General features: G+C 38.3%; 1 long non-coding RNA gene across 1 annotated transcript in view; it reads right to left on the minus strand.

The window, feature by feature from the left end:
- Nucleotides 1-6,060: 6,060 nt before the first annotated feature.
- Nucleotides 6,061-22,208, minus strand: part of LOC125364872 — a 28,378-nt gene continuing 12,230 nt past the window's right edge. Inside the window, exon 3 of the long non-coding RNA XR_007213582.1 lies at nucleotides 6,061-6,352. This is a non-coding gene — a long non-coding RNA (uncharacterized LOC125364872). The remainder of the gene's footprint in view (nucleotides 6,353-22,208) is intronic.

Consider the following 22,208-nt stretch of genomic DNA (forward strand, 5'->3'; position numbering starts at 1 on the left):
AATTTTTCTGATGTACTTACAGTCATAGAGACCATGAAAGTGAACAAAGAGGCGAGGGCAAAGGACTTCATTTTTGGCAGAGACCTGTGAAAGCCCAGGTTAAAAAATTAGTTAAAAATATTTATTACTGTATGCACACTGTGCTCTTGAGCCATAGAAAACATTGTGTAAATTCAAAGATAGGTCCTAGTATGGTAGTAGCCTAATGGATAAGGCATCAGCTCCAGTCCTAGTATGGAAGTGAGGGACTGGCAGGAGACATGGATCAGTAAAGAGCAGCATTATGTGGGGGAATGCCCAATTCCTACAAAAATACATGAACAAACATGTAAAAGAGACACAGAAGAGAAGAACATGGAGGGGAAGAAGGTGCTATACCTGTGACTGGTTTGCTTAGAGGGCATAAGGAGTCGCTTCAGTAGATTTCAAAGCAAAACAACAGAGAGAAAGAGAGAGGCAGACACAGAGAGAGACACGGAGAGCACGAGAGCGAGAAAGAAACAGGGCCTGACAACTCTCTCTGAACATTTTTGTTTAAGGCTAGCATTCTGTCACCTGAGTCACAACTCCACTCCTGGCTTTTTGGTGGTTGATTGGATTTAAGAGTCCCGAAGACTTGTCTACCCAGGCTAGCATCTAACCACAACCCCCAGATTTCAGCCTCCAGAGTAGGTAGGATTACAAGCAGGAGAAATCAGTGTGGCTGAAACTTTTTTTTATAAATTTGGAAAATCTTGAATAAACTTATCTAAAAATCAGTGGTTATTATAAGTAACAACCCGGGGGCGGGGTCACCAAGTAACCAATAGTGGTTAGGAAACTATAATTAGGTTAAAGCACAAAAATTTAAGTATTGTGGCAATCATTTTGTGCCTGCCTCATTTAAGAAGTGTAGAGATGGAACAGGACAAGCTGAAGCAGTTTCTTAGACACTCTACATAAAGGGAAACTTGAGTTTCTATGATGGTCTCATCTTGAAGAGCAGGATCTTATTGTAGAAGATTGATAAACCAGAATGTGTCTGATTTTTATGTCAAAGAGAAACATTATTATCATACCTTACACTGTGACCTTTGGAAATGTCATGGCATTTATGCACAAGGAAGACATGAACCAAGGACCACAGGTATCTGACAGGTGTGTCATTGTACTTCAGACAGAAGATTAAAACTCCATAATCAGTATTTAAGGATTTTTTGTCTGTCTTTCATCCTTCTTTTCCTCATTTTGCTCCACATATGAGCGCCGAAGTGAGATCATAGAATCTCTTTGGCTCTGGAATTAGAAATTGACAAGCTGTGTTCCTGTCTATGAGTTTTTTGTACATCTAATGACATAGATGATAGCTCGTGAAAGGGATAGAAATCCAGGAATGATTGACTTACAGGTACTTAAATAGATCAGTTCATTGTGGAGCTTCAGATTTGAGATACATTACTTATAGTCAAATTTATGGGAATAGAGGACATTATATAATAGATATTCTGTGCAGTGCCATAGGAGAAGTAGGGTGAGCACAAATCCAGGTAAGTCCAGTGTGATGTATGTTAAATCTCTCAGCAAAGAACAGCTGAAGTGAATTTCCAGTTAGTCTGTATGCGGTAGAAACCAAGATGATGGCATTCAAGAGGGAATAATTAATCCTCATGAAAACCATCTTGTAATGGTTTTGGTTTGTGTACTGTCCTGAAGGTACTGTTTTTCATAAGGAAGGTGATGTAATAATTCTAGGGCCTGGGTTAAACAGGAATGTGTTTAAATCACATTACAAAAATACATTTAAAATATAAATAATAATTATAAATAAATAAAGTAGTTACAACAAGAGCATTGTTTATAATAGTTGCAATGAAAGGACAAAAAGTTTTCTCTAAAATGGGTAGATTTTCAGGAATTGAATACTTATTATATAAGATTCAATTCATAATCTTAATGATATCTGAGAATAACATAGTGGAGAAAATGTGTGAGAGATACAGGACCAAATACACAAAAAAGACTTGGTAGGTATTTCAGAAAACATGATCTGACTGTTTTCGCCCAGTACTTTTGAATTTCCTTGGTAGAGAAAATTTAATAATTTCCAATAATAAAAGTTACCACATTTAATTGAGCCAAGATAGGTTATGTTAATCCTAGCTACTCAAGAATTTGAAACCCAGAAGATGGCTGAACAAAGCCAAGCAGGAGAGAAATGTCTGTGACATAAGAAGCATCATGTAGTTTTGAGATATAGTTATGGCAAATAATATGAGATGTTCAAATATTGTAATAAACAGATAAAAATATAGAGCTAGGATTGGAACCAGGTGCTTAGAAAATATGAAATGTGACCCTCTAAATTGTAACTCATTCACTTCAAAAGAGTTTTCCCTTAAAGTTTCTGTGAAGTGTCTAATGATGATATCAACTTAATAATGTAAATGGTAAAAAATAATATATAACCATACTTCATGAGGAATGATTGCAATTTATTCCATTGTAAAAGAGAATGTAGATTTCTGCTAAGAACAGATAGGTAGAGACAGAGATGAGAAATTCAATGGATAGGAACACACACACACACACACACACATATAGATAGATTGATACAAATACATTTAGGGAGAGAGAAAACACTTCTGAACACAGTAATAGCATCAGATTTTCCTAGCAAATGATAAGAAGGTGATAAAGAAAACTATTCTTTATTTTAGCAATGACAGATTGTGCTGCGATGCATACTTTTGTGCTGGTGGCTTTAGTGTGGTCTTGCTTGTAATCTTTTGAGTAGATGCCCAGAAGTAGGGCTGCTGGGTTGTAGGGGAGCTCTATGGTTAGCCTTCTGAGGAGCCTCCATATCACTGTCCAGAGTGGTTGAACAATTTGTCATTGATAAAACATGGATCCAACCCAGATGCCCCTCAGTAGATTTGTGGATCGGGAAAATATTGTACATATACACAATGGAATTCTATGCCTCTATCCGAAAGAATGGCATTGCCCCATTCATAAGGAAATGGACGGACTTCGAAACAAAATCATACAAAGTGAAGTGAACCAGACTCAAAGAAACATAGACTCTATGGTTTCCCTCACAGGGAATAATTAGTACAGGTATAGGCTAGTCAGAGCAGAAGATCACAAGAGCCCAATAGCTATGCCCTTATGAACACATGTGATGATGCTAAGTGAAATGAACTCCATGTTATGTCATTGTTGTAATTTTTTTCAACAGGCCATGTGAAATCCTACATTTTTTGTTTGTTTTTCTCCTATTGCCTTCCTGTGGTTGTACCCCTACAATCACAGTGTCTCATCTGAGTTCCCTGGGTACTGTATATATGTGTATTAGAACTAGGAAAGGGAAAGGGAATACCAAAATTGAGACACAAAGGATAAAAAGACAAATGATTCCAAAAGCAATACTTGCAAAACCGTTTGATGTAAACCAATTGTACAACTCATGGATTGCGGGGAGGGTGAGGGAAAGGGGCAGGGAGGAGGCACAGGAAAATAAGGGAAGAGGTTACAAGTTGAACAAGAAATGTACTCACTACCTTACATTTGAAACTGTAACCCTTTTGTACTTCACTTTCACAATAAAGGAAAAAAATCCAAGCAAATAACAATAACAACAACAAAGAAAACTCCTCTTTTGGGATGATTCTACAGAATAAGAAGACATTAATAACAGAAAAGAACAAAATAATCACAGTGGAAATGCTTTTGTATGGCTATACAGTAATCCCAAAAAATTATTCCAAATTTCAATATAATGCATACATACATGCCAAAAAGGCTTTTGGAACCCAATTCTTCAAATTCCATACAATGTTATGATGCTGATCATTAAGACAATGGGTAACAAATACGTTGTGAAGGAAATGAAAAGGCTCTGTGACTTCCCATCACACAGGAGAAAGATCATAGGCCTTCACGATGCCTTCTGTTCACTTCATTGCTGAACTCAGCTCAGGAGAACAGAGACCCTAGCTCACCTTCAGAAAAAGACATGAAATCCTCATATCTTTACACATTCCTGGACAAAAAGCAGGCAGCCTATGGACATTTCTGTAAGTGATTTTAGGTATGCTAGCAAGTAAAACACTCCATATTAGATTCTATGGGAGTATGTTACCTCCTCTCCAAGATGAGACTGAAGAGTCAGAGCGGCTGAGCTGAAGCCTTAGAAGATGATGCACTTGCCTTCACCGCTGCGCTATTTAAATGCACCGTGTTGGATTGCTTATCTGTTAAGACGTAACACACTGGCAACTGAAAAATAATCCTAAACTCTGTCCTTATGTAAACTGAACCAATTTCCTGTTTATGACATAATAACCAGATTGCAAAGATGTTTTAAATTAGAAGTAAGTGTACTCTTCAAATGTTAATCCTGCTGTTAATGCAGGCATGATTTGAACAGGGCAAAAGTAAATGCAAGCTGGGTCAATCCAAAGGCAGAAATAATTGAAATAATAAAAATCTTTCTGCCAGGGGCTGGGGATATATCCTAGTGGAAAGAGTGCTTGCCCCATATACATGAGGCCCTGTGTTCAATTCCCCAGCACCACATATATAGAAAATGGCCAGAAGTGGCGCTGTGACTCAAGTGGCAGAGTGCTAGCCTTGAGCATAAAGAAGCCAGGGACAGTGCTCAGGCCCTGAGTCCAAGTCCCAGGACTGGCCAAAAAAAAAAAAAAAATCTTTCTGCCAAACACTGTCACTTCTATCTCAACAAATGCACGACAAATATTGTGGAACTCTATGTCAAATATGTTACCATGTTACTAAAGTGCTTGTTTTCTTCCCCTCTCATAGATAGTTACAATTGGTATGATAAAGTTGGAGTCATTAATTTCAGATATACTTCCTAGAGGTTTAAATTTGTTAATAATTTCTAAACTGGTCTTTTGACTTTAAATATTTTCTGTTAACTTTTAAATGGGAATATTTGCCTTAATCATATGCATGTTCCATGATTGAAAAATTTCTCATGTTGAAAGTGAATGGGTATAGGAGCTTTGTGTGATGTATCTTACTAAGTAAATGCTCCTTACAAAAAATTTAATTTGCCTAAAAGAACAGTAAAAAGAACAGTGCCAGAAGAATAACAATACCAAATCTCAAGCTGTATTACAAAGCTATAGTAATAAAAACAGAATGGTACTGGGACAAGAACAAGCCTGAGTGAAGACCAACAGAACAGAACTGACGACCCCAAAATGAACCCGCAGAAGTACAGATACCTAATCTTTGACAAAGGCAGTAAAAAGATAGGATGGAAGAACGACAGCCTCTTCAACAAATGGTGCTGGTAAAACTGGGTCAACACCTGAAACAAACTAAATCTAGGCACTAAAATCAATTCCAAATGGATCAAAGACCTGGAATAAAATCAGAAACCCTGAAAACACTGCAAGAAGGAATAGGAAAAACTCTTGGGCTACTTGGCACTGGATGTAACTTCCTTAACAAAGACGCAGAAATGCAACAAATCAAAGAAAGCCTGGACAAATGGGACTGTGTCAAACTACAGAGCTTCTGCACAGCTAAAGATATAGCTTCCAAGATAAACAGAAAGCCCACAGATTGGGAGAAGATCTTTACGAGCCATACAACAGACAAAGGCCTCATATCTAAAATATATGCAGAACTCAAAAAGTTAAATTCTTCCAAAATAAATAAAGAACCAACAGCCCCTCAACAAGTGGGCTAAAGACCTAAAAAGAGCCCTCTCTGAAAAGGAAATGAGAATGGCCCAGAGACATGAAAAAGTGCTCAACATCACTGGTCATAGAAGAAATGGAAATCAAAACAACACAGAGATTCCACCTCACCCCAGTAAGAATGTCCATTTTCAAGAAAACTAATAATAACAAATATGGGAGGGGATGTGGCCAAAAGGGAACCCTACTACACTGTTGGTGGGAGTGTAAACTTGTTCAACCATTCTGGAAAGCAATATGGAGGTTCCTCAAAAGGCTAAGCATAGAGCTTCCCTATGACCCAGCAACCCCACTTTTGGGCATGTATCCAAAAGATTACAAGCAAGACCATACTAAAGCCAACAGCACAGCTATTTTCATCCCAACACAATTTGTCATTGCTAAAACATGGAACCAACCCAGATGCTCCTCAGCTGGTGTGTGGATCCAAAAAATGTGGTACATATACACCATGGAATGCTATGCCTCTATTACAAAGAATGATACTGTCCCATTCTTAAAGAAATGGAAGAACTTGGAAAAAACTAAATGAAGTGACCCAGACCCAAAGAAACATAAATCCTATCGTTTCCCTCATAAGGAATAAGTAGTACATATCCAGGATATACATAGCAGAAGATCACAACAGCTCAATAGCAATGCTTGTGGAAATAAGTGGTACATCATTGCTGTAGTTAATTTCAGCATACCTTGTGAAACGGTAACTTTCACTCTCTCAAATTCCCTTCCTGTGATTTTACTCCTGCTATTACTGTAACTGATCTTAGTACCCCAGATAATGTATTGGAATGTGTAGTGTATTGGAATGAGAGTAAGGAAAGGGAATGCCAAAAATGAAAGGCAAAGGATAAAAAGACAAACCATTGAAAAAGTAATACTTACAAAACCAACTGGTGTAAATGAACTGTACAACTCATGGGGGTGAGGGAACAGGGAGGGGGGAGATGGGGTAAAAATAAGGGAGGAGTAACAAGTTGGATAATTAATGTACTTGTGTTACGTGTGAAACTGTGACCCCTCTGTACTTCACTGTGACGATAAAGAAGAAAAAATTAATTTGCTCTTGTTGCATCTCTAGAAAGTTGTGTTCTTAAGTTCTGGATTGGCATAATTACAGAAGACAAAGCGAAAGCTAATTTTCATCTATACATACATACATACATACATACATACATATATATATATATACATATCACATAAACTTTGAAATGGTTTGATAATTCATGATTATCAGATTGAATATTCGATACTTATTTGTAAGCTATAGGTAAAGTTTAGTGCCTGTATAACATAGGATTGTATCAAATGTAGTTTCTAGTCTCCCTATCTTAACTTCCTGAATAGACTCTTGGGAGTGCTTTTGGATCATGAATTTTAGCAATGTTTTCTAGTTGACTCTTGGCAGGCTATACATTTGAGCAACCACGTAATAGGATATTCAATGTATTCATGTATTTGAGACTGATGCTATCAATAATCCAAAGGTTAAATTTTGTGTCAAATATTTAGTACAAATATCACTAGGTGATTCTTTTATTCTATGATATATGTACCCAGTAAAAATCATGATAAACCTCTGGCTGATATACAATGCTATATAAATATTTTATTAAGTAAATAAAGATTTCAAGTTTGTGTTAGTCATCACTATTTTTATTTTCTGTGCTATTTCTCCGCATTTTCAATAGCAGTCTCTTCTTATATGCAAAACCATATTGGTTTCTAAAATAAGCTCAACAGCACAATCATTTCTTTATTTAGTAAGATTGAAGTATGTTCAACTTAAAAAATAAAGTCCTTTGTTATTCAATGTCAAGTGATGTCCATTTCCCTTCATTCCTTCTTATTTCCTCATTTACTTTTCAACCCAATTTTTTCTTTATTATTTAGTTTGGTCAATATAGTCAAGAGTCCCGGAAATAGATTTATGACAGTTATGGTCAAGTGAACAATTGTTTAACCAAACAACAACATCCTTCTGGATAAGAAAAAAACACTGTTTGAGTTCCTTTCCATCTTGCATGGAAAACCAGAGTGCACTCTTCCCTTCAGCTTCTGCTTCAGAAATGCTGGGGTTGTTCTTCGGAGTGGAAAGGAAAAAGTATAGACAGAGAAGGAGGCTTTTGTTTTGGTTATAATCTCACTGTAGAATAAAAGGTCATTTTAGCAGATTGATGGCTGAGATCTTATCTTGACGTTTTATAATCAGACAAAACAGGTATCTTATGTATCAGTAAGAAGGATGTAGATGTCAAGGACTTTATCACAAGAGAAATGTTAATGAAGACATTTGGAGTTCACTTTGATACCCTTGTTAATGCATGGTTCTGTAGACTTTGTGACTGGGCTATTGTGATTCCCTGCTAAGAATATAATAGATATGTCCTATTTATTAAAATGAGGGAAATCATGCAACCTATATTTCTTTGGGCCTGGATTGCTTTACTTAATATATTTTTTTCTGGTCTTTTCCTTTCCTTAAGAATGGGGCAATGCCACTCCTTCTGGCAAAAGCAGAGAACTCCCGTTTTGATCCATCATCTACTGAGGGGCATCTGGATTTGTTTTAAAACTTAGTATGTTAGTAGGAATTAAGAGATTATCATTATATCCTGTATGCTGTTATTTCTATTTCTTTCTGTTTTAGGTTTCTGTACTCTTTTTCTTGTATATCAGCTTATCTGGAAGTGCAAGGGAATCACAGAAACAGCCAGACAAAAGATGAAATAATGATATTCACTGGACACTATGTTGGCAATGAACTTTACAATGTGGGGGTAAGAGGGAGAAAATGAGGGAGGGGTAACAGTGTTCAAGGAGAAATGTATTCATTACCTTACTTATGTAGCTGCAACTACCCTATTCATCACCTTTATAATAAAATATTAAAAATATATTCCTATCTTTGTATATCTACTAAAAAGATCCATTTGTGTATTTCAAATGTGGCATTAATTTGATGGCTTAGGCATGTGACCTATGAATGGATTTCTTTCATTTGTTCTACAAAAGCATGCTACTGTGCATGGCACAAATAGTTATTTATGCTAAGTAAATTATTTTCCTATTAGAATCAATGAAACAAAAAATAAGGGAACTGTCAAAAATACAGTTATATATATGACTGTCAACGGAGTACTTGAGGCTGCAAGGGCCAACCTTTATTCCTGATTTTAGGGTCTTACTATATAGTTCTTGCCTTGTAAGATTACAGCAACTATCTCTAGCCCAAAAGAGAGTTAAATACAACAACCTGACAGGGAGAAGCAAGTTTCAAACTGGAGATGCAATTTCAATATAGAGTTGTAAGCATATCCACATAATCCAGCCTCTGAATAAAGGATTAACAAAAATGTCATGTATAGTAGACTGAAGAGTGCTCCCATAGCAAATCAAATGTAATATCTGAGGCAAATTAAGGAAACCCTTAAACATCTGCAAAATAAAATCAAGGTAGAATGGAAGAGTATCGCCGGGTGATTTGTTTCATCAGGTAGCCCTGTTGATGCTCTTCTCTCAATTCTGGAGTAGTTTGGAATGTCCATATGAATGATCAGTTTTCCTTTATAAATCATCCAGCACTGAACACTTAGTGCAGCAGAGTTACAAATCACCTTTAATATTTATATCATCACAGAATTTGATCAATATATTTCCCTTTCTCTTTTTCTTGTTCTGCAACTAACACAATTGTATAAACAAAAGCATTTTCCAGTGTGATTAATTGTACAAGTTTGATGATAATTTATTTAGATTAGAGCAACGTATGCATTATATTTCCTTATCTATAACATCCACTTGTTTCCACAAAGGGAATCATCAATAAATATGGATGTATGGATTAAAAAAAAAGATACCAGGTACATGTTCCTACTGTCAAGAACATAAATATGGGATCACATGCTCAAATAATAGCAAAATGAGTTATTATTATTCTCATATAAAGAATATCCTTTCCCTAATTATATCACAAAAAGATATCATTGGATTTTTATGAAAAATTCTGATGACTCACATGAAAGAATGTGCGCATGTCTTGAGTCCACAGTTTACATTTAAGATTCGATTTCAACTTAAAAATGTCTTAAGTCAAAAAGATAGGCAAAATTATGATCGAGTTATTTTAATAAGAATCAGCGAATCTCTATTTCCAGCCTAACTACAATAGCCAATGTTTAATGAAGGCACTAAATCATCAAGTGGAAATATCATGTGAAGTGTTAAGATTTTCTCTTAAAAAGCAAAGAAACCTGAAACCCTAAAGAATAAAACAACAAGACAAAATAATAGACTTTAAAGCACTTGCATTATCTTTACCTAGTAATACAAAGTATCCCGTTCTTGACGTTATGAATACTACAGCATTCTTAAAGCTTTGTCTTAATGTAATTCAACTGTTTCATAAGCAGGTAATGTTTGTTATTACGTAAACTTTATCTTCCTTTTTCCTCCCTCACTCTCTTCATCTTCCCTTTCTTCATTCTCTGTGCCTCTTTGTCTCTCTCTCTCTCTCTCTCTCTCTCTCTCTGTCTCATTCATTTTTAGTGGTGCTAGAGCTTGAACTACAGGCATTCTACCATTTGAAACCGAACAAGATCTCAGCTGACAATTTGATTTTTTTTAAGAAGCTGCAGAGTAGTAACTTTCTATTTAAAATGAGAATAATTGTGGATATTTAGGAATTTTTTTGTCAACCAAATTGGAGTAGAGGTAGAATTTAAGTTAATTTGGATGGGTATTTGTCGGGGTCTCTAGCCTCCCACGATCTCCTGACTTGCGGGACAGATGGGGAAACACGCCCCGACCATGTGAGCCCAGAAGAGGAAAGGGTCGACAGACGGCCCGCACCCAGCCCCCCCTCACCGGAGGACAAACAGAAGGCCTGGGAGCTAAGTCAGTGCAAAGTCTCGTTTTTTGAGGTTGATCCTGCTCTTAAATAAGGCACGGGAGCCAATCAGGTCAAAGATCGGCAGAAAGGTGAGGGCTGTATGTGCACCTATCTAGGGACTGTAAGGGGTGGCCTGAGCTGTCCATCAAGGCTGGAGGGCTGAGGGACCAATCCTAAGTTGCAGCCTTATTTTGTGTCAGAGATCAAAGGACCGCCTCTGGGTTTACCACCAGGCGCCATCTTAGCCACAGTTGGTCCCAAGGCTGGAAGGCGGGGCAGCTAGAACTGTCTTTCTGGGTTCCTGTGTAATAGCCACACGTGGCCTCAGGGCTGGGAAACAGGCAGGGCCAGCTAGTTGCCTCTTTCTGATGTAACATGCCCTGGCATGTTCAGCATCTCCCCCTTTTTGTTTTATTAGCAGGTGGCTGCCCTACTCGAGAGTGTGCCTGTCTTAGGTTTTCCCCCTCTGAGGATCTTACCAGTCATTGACTACCACTCTAGCTCATCAGGCAATCCTACTTGCAGGGACTGCCAGACCAGTAGAAGGACTCGCAGGGAGGAATTGACACTCAAGAGGAGGCCCAATTATTTTTGCCTCACACCTGTACTCCCTGGTAGGGGTCATGGCCAACCTCATAGGGTTCCCAATTGGCAAAATGCAGCATATTCCTGTCCAACCACCATTAATTGGACAGCGCTGGCTCATTTTTAAGACATTGGAGAAGCCTATTAACCATGCAAGGGCCAAATGTAAACACAGTACCAAATGTGAACACAAGAACCACGGTAAACAAGGGGCCCAAAAGGGGGAGGGGGTAGGGGAGCCACCCATTTATCCCAGTCCAGAGAAAATTGGAGTTCAGTCTGTTTCGGCGCCACTCAGGATAAAAGTGAACAGAGTCCCCCTTCTCTGGCAGTGAGCAGGTCCAGGCCCTGGCGATTCTGGAGGACCACGGCAGCCAAGGAGTCGAGTTGAAATTGCAGATCTAGAATGATGCTAGCAACTTGATGCATATCATTAGTAGACAGTTTATCATAAACATGGAGCGAGGGTACCAAGACCCCCAATGCCTGTTTCCACACCAACAGCAAGTCCTAAGCTCAGACAGCGGGGATAGTAAAGACTAATTATTGGGGACAATATTAACACCTGCAAAACGGAAACAATAGTGCAAACTCCATTCTAATTCTTTGACAATTGGCTGTAGGCGGTATTGCCGCAGAAAAACACCATGCCATATTGGGTTGGGGCATAAAGATGTGGAGGAAGAGTCCAACAAATTAAGTAACATTTAGTAGAGAAAGGGTAGGGGTGGATACACCTGAACAAGGGGGTAGTGCTGGGCAATTGCAAGGAAGGGAGGCTGGTTGCCTCCATTGATGCCCACAATTGTTGATACACGCAGGCAAGTTTCAGGAAAAATCCACCATGGTCTTTTCATTCCTAGAGAGAAACAAACAAGGAATCATACCTCAAAAGGGGGTGCTCTTGGGTAGTTATTCTGGTGAACAGTATTTTAGGTCTCTAGCAGGTACCCAAATTGGATTTGGTTCCCCAATTGGGAAAACACATCCTAAACCACTTCCCACACTAATAAGTGGGTCAGGACCTCACCATGGTCCAGTAACGGGGTCCTTCAATCGGACTTCCACCTTTAAATAAGTGTCTGGTTTGACCAATGCCTCTGAAAGGCCGTTAAAAGTTGATCTTTGGAAAAATTTAAAATATTTAATGTAAGCATGGCTGTCCTTAACTGGTCATGGGGGTTACCTCCCCCTTTTTGTTTTATTAATTGGTCCTTTAGGGTCTCATTATGCCTCTTGATTATGGCTTGATCCCTTGGATTGTATGTATTCCAGTGATGTGTTTAATATTCCATATTTGAAAAAAAATCATTGCAATGATTTGCTTATAAAGCAAGGCCCATTGTCTGTCTTTACCTGTTGGGGTAGCCCAGGATGGCAAAACATTGTAAGAAATGGCTTTCACCATGCCAGGCCCTTTCACCTGAATGGGCAGTTGCCCAACAAGTATGTCAGTGGGTGTCACTGGACATAAATATATATTTTAATTTTCCAAAGGGAGCATAGTAGGTTACATCAGTTTGCCAGATAACATTAGGCTTAAGGCCTCTGGGGTTAACTCCAGGAGATTGCAGAGGCAGAACCTGCAGAAATGGCCTACATGATTTGCATGTCCTCATGATCTTTTTTAAGTTCTTTATATTAACCAGGGGGAAATCTTTGATGTAACCCTCTCCAATTTAAATGCATAAGCTCATGAAGTCCTTGAGCCATTTGAAAATTTTGAGGCTGTGCAGTGGCTATGGCTATAATAGTCCCATTAGTAGCCAGTTGATCATCCATTTGGTTTCCTCGTGCCAAATTTCCAGGCAGCTCCTGGAGTCCTCTGAGATGCTGTGAAAAGATGGTCTCAGCCTGTTTCTTTAGTAAAGACCATGTTTAACTTCTTCCATCCAGAATCAGCAGGCCTCCTTAGTCATGTGTGATGGAGGCAGGCAGGAGAGATGGGTTGGATCTGGGCAAGGCTGTGGTGGCATCTCTCAGAGTCCCCTGGATAGATTGTCACACCCCCTGCTGGGTTTCCTGCCAATTTCTACACAGACTGGTTAAAGACATTTGAAATCTCCCAGTATTACCTGGTTGCTCACTCTGAGTACTCTGGGTTTTGTAGGCTGGTGTCCTACTGATTTAAGCAGGGTGACAACTTCAAAATGATTTTAGATGGCTTGGGCCTTTAACCATCTTCCTAGTAACAAAATCCATACAGACCAAATGCCAACCAAGTCTGCTCTCTGCAGCAGTCATGACAGTTACTGAGACATGGAGGGGGAAGAAACCAATTCTACCCCAATGCAACCCTGTGGCCACCAAACAATTCAGATGGTTTAACCTTGGAGTAAGTCTAGGTTGCAACTCTGTCATGATAGGCCTGCTATAATCCCAACTCTAATCTTGGGGGGCGGGGGAAGAGCCAGGGCAGGAGCACTCTGGGTCTGTCAAAATCTTTACAGGGTTCCTAGATTCCCTGAGCCATTTCCCATGCAAGAGAAAGAGAGAATAAGGAATCATTTGTAGTGAAGCCGGGTAGTTTGGGAGCAGACTGTGAAGGCAACTTCTTGTAGTCACGAAGTGCCACAGTCAGGCAGCTAGCACACATGTTGACCTGCATCCTATAAAGCAAAATATTAACCCTGGGTCAGGAAAATCTAGGTTAGCATACACATTGGCACACTTGTTCCACAATGACTCTGGTCCCTTAATCTTACAGAGTTTATGAGAGCACAGGAGAGAAAAATGGAGAAGCAAAATCAGGATCAGATGTACACTTGACTTTTAGCATAGATGGACATAAAGAATAACACACTGATTTTACATCATTTTACTTATACTACATGCTACATATTAGAACTTTTTGGAGTTTTTCATAGACACATTTGCTTGCACCCAAACATGATCAGTTTGGATTTAAAACCTGGGTTTTTTTTTTTTTTTTTTTTTTTTTTGTTTGGCTTGGAGTCTGGTGATTGTAATAGGGAGGTCAGATCTGGCCAGTGCCATCATTAACTGTGGAGGGACTTCAGGTTGACTCCAGCTCAGGTAAGAGCAGAAGCCAACTCCATCTGCCTTCCCCCACCCTATTCAGGGAAGCTCCCCTTTATTATGATAAGTTATGTAGATTGACCACCTGAGGCCTTGGAGCTTCAAGAGAACCTGTGAGTAAGCATATCCACCTGCATCATGTGAGCCCCACCAAATCCATGGGTCAATTCTAACTAGAATGATAGGTTAGTTCAAATAGATATTATGAGACAGACTGTAACTCTATTGGCCACCTGCGTACGCCCTAGCATGCTCTGTAAGTGTTGTATCTTCATTGGTCACCTGTGTGTGGCAAGTTTGTCTGCCATGTTTACATTATAACCAGGCTGGAAGGCCACAAGGACAGGCAGTTCCAGCTCCTGAGTCTTGGCTGCACACGTGTGGGCGGCCCCAGCTCCCGAGTCTGGGCCCTGATCCTGCAGTCGTGGTCAGTAGTTTCGGCTCCCCAGTCTGGGCTGCAACCAAGGGCTGTCGGTTCAATTTTTGTTCACTTTTTACTTCCCCAATAAATGTGTCTTTTTGTCATCTTGTAGTTGGAGACTGTGTGGGGGACTCTTGGGGGAACCAGGAATCCCCTCCCTTGGGGGGGACCCCATTTCAGTGATAAGAGTCAGGATTGCCTCCAGGCTGTTTACTTTGACCCCACCCAGAGGCTGCAAAGATCAGTTTAACACAACGCTTAAAAGCAAGTAAAAATAGTAGTCAAAAGCAAGTAATTTTGAAACCATGATGCCAGTTTTTACATGTTTTACCAACAGAAAGACAGACATACAGACAGGCAGTTGTGTACAAGCTTTGGATCGCTTAGAATTCTTTTTTGTGGCCACATAAATTTTCTGGAATTCCAGTGGCAAAATGATATTATTTTGCCGATATTTTAGAACCACGTGGTCAGTTAGAAAACAAAAACTTTTCCTAGGAAACAAAAATTTTCACATATCATCTGCAAATGAAGAAGCCACATTTTGAGAAACCAGTTCAGCTCCAATGGGGGGCTGAAGTAGGATGCTATGACCAGAGAAGGTCCAGGAGATGGGAGACAAGACATGAACAGAACACAGACACAATGGTGGTGGAGCTGGTCAGAGCCTCAGCAGGCTCAGAGCAAGACACCTTCGCCTTCCAGCATTTGAATTGCAAGGCACATTTGAATTGCAAGATACATTGAACTGTAAAGAACTTCATTTTTGGCAGAGACCTGTGAAAGCCCAGGTTAAAAAAATTAGTTAAAATATTTATTACTCTATGGACAGTGTGCTCACGAGCCTTAGGAAACATTGTGTAAATTCAAAGATAGGTCCTAGTATGGAAGTGAGGGACTGGCAGGAGACATGGATCAGTAAAGAGCAGCATTATGTGGGGGAATGTACAATTCCTACAAAAATACATGAACAAACATGTGAAAGAGACACAGAAGAGAAGAACATGGAGGGGAGGAAGGTGCTATACCTGTGACAGGTTTGCTTAGAGGGCATAAGGAGTCGCTTCAGTAGATTTCAAAGTAAATCAACACAGAGAAAGAGAGAGGCAGACACAGAGAGAGACAGGGAGAGCACGAGAGCGAGAAAGAAACAGGGCCTGACAACTCTCTCTGAACATTTTTGTTCAAGGCTAGCACTTTATCACCTGGGTCACAACTCCACTCTTGGCTTTTTGGTGGTTGATTGGATTTAAGAGTCCCAAGGACTTTTTTACCCAGGCTAGCATCTAACTACAACCCCCAGATTTCAGCCTCCAGAGTAGGTGGGATTACATGCAGGAGACATCAGTGTGGCTGAAACTTTATAAATTTGGAAAATCTTGAATAAACTTATCTAAAAATCAGTGGTTATTATAAGTAACAACCTGGGGGTGGGGTCACCAAGTAACCAATAGTGGTAAGGAAACTATAATTAGGTTAAAACACCAAAATGTAAGTATTGTGGCAATCATTTCGTGCCTGCCCCATTTAAGAGGTGTAGAGATGGAATAGGACAAGCTGAAGCAGTTTCTTAGACACTCTACATAAAGGGAAACTTGAGTTTCTAGGATAGCCTTATATTCTGGAAGAGCAGTATCTTATTGTAGAAGATTGATAAACCAGAATGTGTCTGATTTTTATGTCAAAGAGAAACATTATTATCACACCTTACACTGTGCCCTTTGGAAATGTCATGGCATTTATGCACAAGGAAGACATGAACCAAGAACCACAGGTATCTGACAGGTGTTTCATTGTACTTCAGACGGAAGATTAAAACTCCATAATCAATATTTAAGGATTTTTTGTCTGTCTTTCATCCTTCCTTTCCTCATTTGGCTCCACATATGAGCACCTATGAGAGCTCATAGAATCTCTTTGGCTCTGGAATTAGATATTGACAAGCTGTGTTTCTGTCTATGAGCTTTTTGTACAACTAATGACATAGATGATAGCTAGTGAAAGGGACTGCTGGGATCGAAATCCAGGAGTGACTGACTTACAGGGACTTAAATAGATCAGTTCTTTGTGGAACTTCAGATTTGAGATACATTACTTATAGTCAAATTTATGGGACTAGAGGGCAGTATATAGATATTATGTACAGTGCCATAGGAGAAGTAGGATGAGCACAAATCCAGGTCAGTCCAGTGTGATGTATGTTAAATCTCTCAGCAAAGAACAGCTGAAGTGAATTTCCAGTCAGTTTGTATGTGGTGGAAACCAAGATGATGGCATTTAAGAGGGAATAATTAGTCCTCATGAAAACCATCTTGTAATGGTTTTGGTTTGTGTAATGTCCTGAAGGTACTGTTTTTCATAAGGAAGGCGCTGTAATAATTCTAGGGCCTGGGTTAAACAGGAATGTGTTTAAATAAAATTACAAAAATACTAAATTTAAAATATAAATATTAGTTATAAATATTGTTATTACCATAGTGATTTTAGCAATAAGAGCAATTTCTAATCTTTTTTCTCTTTTGTATGTTTTCCTTTCTTTTGTTCCCCCTGTGACACTCTTATTGAACACATGGCATCAAGCAAGCAAAATAAATAGTCTGCAAATGAGCAGTATCCATGGTCCTAGAGAACATACTAAGGAAAAATATCCTCCCAAGAATATTGTCAAAATGAAATAGAGCAAGAGAGGAAAGTTAGGCACCAGTGGCTCATGCCTGTAATCCTAGGTACTCAGAGGGCCGAAATTTGATGAACAGAGTTTGAAGCCAGCCCAAGGCAAGGACTTACTCCTATTAATCACCAGAAAACAGGAAGTGCTGCTGTGGCTGAATTTTGAGAGTGGTAGCCTTCAGTAAAAAAGATCAGGAACAGTTCCAAGTTCCTGAGTTTGGGGCCCAAGACAGTTAGAAAAAAGATAGGACAAGTGATAAAATAACTTTTCATAATTTAGGGTCATTATATCCCTTAAAACTGAGTGGGAGGGACTTAGGAATGAGATAAGAAGGCTAAGAAATAGAAGTTAAAAGTAGTTACAAGAGGGTTGTTTGCAATATTTACAATGAAAGGACATGAATTTTTCTCCAAAATGGGTAGATTTTCTGAAACTGAATACTTATTATATAAGATTCAATGTTTCATAATCTTAATGATATCTGAGAATAACATAATGGAGAAAATGTGTGAGAGATACAGGACCAGACACACAAAAAAGATTTGGTAGTTATTTCAGAAAACATGATATGACTATTTTCGCCCAGTAATTTTTAATTTCTTTGGTAGAGAAAATTTAATAATTTCCAATATTAAAAGTTAGCAAATATAATTGAGCAAAGATAGCTTATGTTTATCCTAGCTACTCAAGAAACTGAAACCCAGAAGATGGCTGTACAAAGCCAAGCAGGAGAGAAAGGTCTGTGACATAAGAGACAGAAAAGAACAAAAGACTCACAGTTGAAATGTTTTTCTAAGGCTATACAGTAACCCTGAAAAAATTACTCCAAATTTTAATATAATGCATACATAGATGCCAAAAAAGGCCTTTGGAACCCAATTCTTCAAATTCCATACAATGATATGACGCTGATCATTAAGTCAACGGGTAACAAATACGTTGTGAAGGAAATGAAAAGGCTCTGTGATTCCCATCACACAGGAGCAGGATCACAGGCCTACACGATGCCTTCTGTTCACTTCATTGCTGAACTCAGCTCAGGAGAACAGAGACCCTAGCTCACCTTCAGAAAAAGACATGAAATCCTCATATCTTTACACATTACTGGACAAAAAGCAGGCAGCCAATGGACATTGCTGTAAGTGATTTTAGGTATGCCAACCAGTGAAACACTCCATATTAGATTCTATGGGAGTATGTTACCTCCTCTCCAAGACGAGACTGAAGAGTCAGAGAAGTTGATGCACTTGCCTTCAGTGCTGCGGTATTTAAATGCACCATGTTGGATTGCTTATCTGTTATGACGTCACACACCGGCAACTGAAAAATAAGCCTAAAATCTCTCCTTATGTAAACTGAACCAATTTCCTGTTTATGACATAATAAGCAGAATGGAAAGATGTTTTAAATTAGAAGTAAGTGTACTCTTCAAATGTCAATCCTGATGTAAATGCAGGCATGATTTGAACGGGGCAAAGGTATATGCTTGCTTGATCAATCCAAAGGCAGAAATAATTGAAATAATAAAAATCTTCCTGCCAAATACCATCACTTCTATCTCAACAAATGCACGACAAATGTTGTGTAACTCTATGTCAAATACATTACCCTGTTACTAAAGTACTGTTTTTCCCCCTCATAAATAGTTACAATGGTATGATAAAATTGGGGTCATTAATTTCAGATATACTTCCTAGAGGTTTAAATTTGGTAATAAGTTCTAAACTGGTCTTTTGACTTTTGAATATTTTCTGTTAACATTTAAATGGCAATATTTGCCTTAATCATTTGCATGTTCCATGATTAAAACATTCCTCATGTTGAAAGTGAATGAGTGTAGGAGCTTTGTGTGATGTATCTTACTAAGTAACTGACCCTTACAAAAAATTTAATTTGCCTAAAACAATCCTTAGTAGAAATAACAGTGCCAGAAGAATAACAATACCAAATCTCAAGCTGTATTACAAAGCTATAGTAATAAAAACAGCTTGCTATTGGGACAAGAACAGGCCTGAGTGAAGACCAATGGAACAGAACTGAACACCAATGGAACAGAACTGAAGACCCAGAAATGAACCCACAGAACTACAGATACCTAATCTTTGACAAAGGTGCTAAAAAGATAGGATGGAAGAAAGACAGCCTCTTCAACAAATGGTGTTTGTAAAACAGGATCAACACTTAACAAACTAAATCTAGGCACCAAAATCAATTCCAAATGGATCAAAGACCTGGAAATAAAATCAGATACCCTGAAAACACTGCAAGAAGGTATGGGAGAAACTCCTGGGCTACTTGGCACTGGATAAAACTTCCTTAACAAAGACCCAGAAATGCAACAAATCAAGGAAAGACTGGAGAAATGGGACTGTATCAAACTACAGAGCTTCTACACAGCAAAATATATAGCTTCCAAGATAAACAGAAAGCACACAGATTGGGAGAAGATCTTTACCAGCCATACAACAGACAAATGCCTCATATCTAAAATATATGCAGAACTCAAAAAGTTAAATTACTCCCAAACAAATAAAGTACCAGTAGCCTTCTCAACAAGTGGGCTAGAGACCTAAAAGCCTTCTCTGAAGAGGAAATGAGGACAGTCAAGAGACACATGAAAAAGTGCTCAACATCACAGGCCATAGAAGGAATGCAAATCAAAACAACACAGAGATTCCACCCCACCCCAGTAAGAATGTCCATTATCAAGAAAACTAATAATAACAACCATGGTAGAAGATGTGGCCAAAAGGGAACCCTACTACACTGTTGGTGGGAGTGTAAACTTGTTCAACCATTCTGGAAAGCAATATGGAGGTTCCTCAAAAGGCTAAGCATAGAGATTCCCTATGACCCAGCAACCCCACTTTTGGGCATGTATCCAAAAGATTACAAGCAAGACCACACTAAAGCCACCAGCACAGCTATTTTCATCCCAACACAATTTGTCATTGCTAAAACATGGAACCAACTCAGATGTCCCTCAGCTGGAGAGTGAATCAAAAAAATGTGGTTCATATACACAATGGAATTCTATGCCTCTGTCTGGAAGAATGATACTGCACCATTCATAAGGAAATGGAAGAACTTGGAAAAACCTAAGTGAAGTTACCCAGACCCCAAGAAACATAAACACTATGGTTTCCCTCATAAGGAATAAGTAGTAAATTTCCGGGATAGAATAGCAGAATATCACAACAGCTGAATAGATTTGCTTATGGAAATAAGTGGTATATCATTACTGTAGTTAATTTCAGCATACCCTGTGAAACTGTAACTTTTGCTCTCTCAAATTCCCTTCCTGTGATTTTACTCCTGCTATTACTGTAATGGATCTTAGTACCTAGATAATGTATAGGAATGTATAGTGTATTGGAATGAGAGTAAGGAAAGGGAATACCAAAAATGAAAGGCAAAGGATAAAAAGACAAACCATTGAAAAAGCAATACTTACTAAACCAACTGGTGTAAACAAACTGTACAGCTCATGGGGTTGAGGGAACTGGGAGGGGGGAGATGGGGTAAAAATAAGGGAGGAGGTAACAAGTTGGATAATTAATGTACTCTCCTTACATGTGAAACTGTAAGTCCTCTGTACTCCACTTTGACAATAAAGAAGAAGAAAAAAATTAATTTGCTTGTGTTACATCTAGAAAGTTATGTTCTTAAGTCCTGGATTGGCATTATTACAGCAGACAAAGAGAAAGCTAGTTGTCAATTTATACGTTCATATATATATTTATATATGTATATATATATAAATCACATAAAGTTTACAATGGTGTGATAATTCATGATTATCAGATTGAATATTCGACATTTATTTGTAACCTATGGGTAAAGTTTACTGCCTGTATAACATAGGATTGTATCAAGTGTAATTTCTAGTCTCCTATCTTAACTTCCTGAATAGACTCTTGGGAGTGCTTTTGGATCATGAATTTTAGCAATGTTTTCTAGTTGTCTCTTGGTAGGCTATACATTTGAGCAACCACGTAATAGGATATTCAATGTATTCATGTATTTGAGACTGATGCTATCAATAATCCAAAGGTTAAATTTTGTGTCAAATATTTAGTACAAATATCACTAGGTGATTCTTTTATTCTATGATATATGTACCCAGTAAAAATCATGATAAACCTCTGGCTGATATACAATGCTATATAATTATTTTATTAAGTAAATAAAGATTTCAAGTTTGACTTAGTCGTCATTATTTTTATGTTCTGTGCCATTTCTCAGCATCATCAATAGCAGTCTCTTCTTATATGCAAAACCATATTGGTTTCTAAAATATGTTCAACAGCACAAACAATTATTTGGTTAGTAAGATTGAAATATGTTCAACTTTAAAAATTAAGCCCTTTGTTATTCAATGTCAAGTGATGTCCGTTTCCTTTCATTCCTTCTTATTTCCTCATTTACTTTTTCAACCCGTTTATTTCTTTATTATTTAGTTTGGCCAATATAGTCAAGAGTTCCGGTAATAGAGTTATGACATTTATGGTCAAGTGAACAATTGTTTAACCAAGCAACAACATCCTGCCGGATAAGAAAAAAACAACTGTTTGAATTCCTTTACATCTTGGATGGAAAACCAGAGTGCACTCTTCCCTTCAGTTTCTGCTTCAGAAATGCTGGGGTTGTTCATCAGAGTGGAAAAAAAAAGTATAGACAGAGAAGGAGGCTTTTGTTTTGGTTATAAGCTCACTGTAGAATAAAAGGTCATTTTAGCAGATTGATGGCTGAGATCTTATCTTGACGTTTTATAATGAGGCAAAACAGGTATCTTATGTATCAGTAATAAGGATGCAGATGTCAAGGACTTTATCACAAGAGAAATGTTAATAAAGACATTTGGAATTCATTTTGATACACTTGGTTATGCAT

The sequence above is a fragment of the Perognathus longimembris genome, chromosome 16, assembly GCF_023159225.1.
Source record: "Perognathus longimembris pacificus isolate PPM17 chromosome 16, ASM2315922v1, whole genome shotgun sequence".
NCBI classification, from domain to species: domain Eukaryota; kingdom Metazoa; phylum Chordata; class Mammalia; order Rodentia; family Heteromyidae; genus Perognathus; species Perognathus longimembris.